At 34.8% G+C, this 2,588-nt stretch overlaps 1 pseudogene; it reads left to right on the forward strand.

Moving 5' to 3' along the window:
- Positions 1-285: 285 nt before the first annotated feature.
- On the forward strand, positions 286-675 carry LOC108588101 (F-actin-capping protein subunit beta pseudogene; annotated as a pseudogene).
- The last annotated feature ends 1,913 nt before the right edge of the window (positions 676-2,588 follow it).

The following is a 2,588-nucleotide window of genomic DNA, read 5'->3' on the forward strand; positions in this document are numbered from 1 at the left end:
AACAACCAGTGGACCACTGGATAAATAAAAAAGAAAATTAAAAAACTACTTGAGTCAAATAAGAATAGAAACACAATGTACCTAAGCTAATTCAATGCAGCAAAAGCAGTCCCAAGAGGGAAATTTATAGCAACAAATGCCTAGTTCAAAAAAGAAGATCTCAACTAATTTAATATTACACCTCAAGAATCTAGAAAAGGATGAATACAGGAAGTGCCTGGCCCTGATGCTGTGAGGTGAAGAGTCACAGACACCAGGACAGGAACTGCCACTGATTCTGCCACCATGAGTGGTCAGCAGTTGGACTATGCCTTGGACCTAATGAGGCACCTGCCTCTTCAGCAAATTGAGATAAAGTTCAGTGACCTGACTGACCTGGTCTCCCGTCTAAGTGAAGACCTCCTGTCTTCAGTTTACCAGATACTGAAAATTGCCAGAGGCAAGGAGGTGTAAAACCCTTACATTTTGTATGACTACAATAGAGATAGGGATTGCTATATGTCACCATGACATAATAAATATGTCCCTCCCTTGGAGGATGGGGCCATGCCATTTGCTCAGCTGAGAAAGCTTGAGATGGAAGCAAAGAATGCCTCTGACCAGCATCAAGAACTATATTTTGAAGGCAGCATCTCATCTCGTCTGCCTCTAGGATCTGGATCATGGCTTTGCTGAAGTGATCCTCATAAATAAAGCTGGAAGGGATCAAAGAAGATCAAAGTTTGCTGGGATTCACATTGTGGACTGTGAGAAGATACAGTACCTTCTCTGTCTGAGCATAAAGCCAAATGGCTACCTTCTACCATCTCTGAACCTGCCTCCCATCATACATTGCTATCCATACTCTCCATGTTTCCACAGAGACCATATGTTTTTTGTTCACCTGTGCCCCTGCCGCTGTTTTCCTCCCAGTGCCCCTGTTTACACATATGAAATACACAGTCAGCCTCCCTTCCCTCCCAAATTTTTGTTACATTGGTGTACAAAATGTAAAGCAAAAAAATCATGAACCAAAAAGAAGATGAATATATTAAGCCCAAAGTTAGCAGAGGGAAGAAAATAATAAAGATTAGAACAGAAATAAATGTAATAGAGAGTAGAAAAATAATAGAAAAAAATCAATAAACCAAGAGTTGTCTTTTTGAAAAGACAGACAAAATCAGCAAATCCTTATCAGACCATCCAGAAAAATAGAAGATATCAAAGCTGGACAAGGATATTACAAGGAAAGGAAATTATAGGCCAATATTTCCAATGAACATAAATGCAAAAATTCTCAACCATATATTAGGAAACCAAATTGAATAACACATTATAGAATCATTGACCATGATTTTAGGTAGGAATTATCTCTGGGATGCAAGGATTTTTGAATATAAACAAATAAATAAATGTGATATACCACATTAACAGAATTGAGGGACACAAACCATATGATCGTTTCAATCAGATGCAGAAACAGCAAAAAAAACTCTACAGATTAGATATAAATATACTTCAACACAATAAAGACTATAAATAATAAATAATGATTAACATTATATTCAGTGGTGAAAAGTGAAGTAAAATACTTTTCTGCTAAGATCAGGGTCAGAACAAGGATACTCACTCTCACCACTCGTTTTTAACACAGTACTGGAAGTCTTAGCTAGAGCAATTAGGCAAGAGAAAAAAATAAAAGGCATACTAATAGGAAAGTAAGATGTGAAATTGTCTGTTTTCTGATTACATGATCTGTTCAAAAGAAAATCCTAAGGATTCCACCAAAAATTGTCACAACAGTTAAACTAGTTCAGTAAACTTGCAGGCTACCAAATCCTTATACAAAATATATATGCTATGTTTCTATATACTAATAACGAACTAACAGAAAAAATTTTAATTCAAATCTCAATAGCAACAAAATAAAATACTTAGGTGCAAATTTACTCAGAGGTTAAACACATATATGCTGAAAATTATAAAATACTGATGAATGAAATTGAATAAAACACAAATAAATGAAAGAAACCCATGTTCATGGATTAAAAGACTTAATAGTGTTAAAATGCATATATTACCCAAAGTCATTTACAGAATCAGTGCAATCCCTGTCAAAATGGCATTTACCAAAGCAATAGAAAAAAAAAAAAGAAAAAAAAACCCAATGTGTAAAGTTGCATGAAACTACAAAATAATGTGAATAGCCAAAACAATCTTGAGCAAAAAGAACAAAGTTAAAGGCATTGCACTTCATGCAAAAGTTATTGTCATTGAAACAGCATGGTACTGGCATAAAAACAGAGACATCAATGAGTGAAACAGGAAGAAAGCTCAGAAACAAATCAACACATTAATGGTCAATTGATTTTGACAAGTATGTCAAGAATGCTCAATGGGAAAAGGAGAGTGTCTTCAATAAACTGTATTGACACCACCCAATTTTAAACTATACCATAAGGCTACAATAATAAAAAGAGCATGTTACTAGTATAAAAACATACACATAGACCAATGAAACAATGTAAAACACAGCTACACACCTACAACGTCTGATTTTTGACAAAGCTGACAAAAACAAGTAATGGGGAAATAACTCTCAATTTAAT

Source organism: Callithrix jacchus, chromosome 14 (assembly GCF_049354715.1).
Source record: "Callithrix jacchus isolate 240 chromosome 14, calJac240_pri, whole genome shotgun sequence".
Taxonomy (NCBI): domain Eukaryota; kingdom Metazoa; phylum Chordata; class Mammalia; order Primates; family Cebidae; genus Callithrix; species Callithrix jacchus.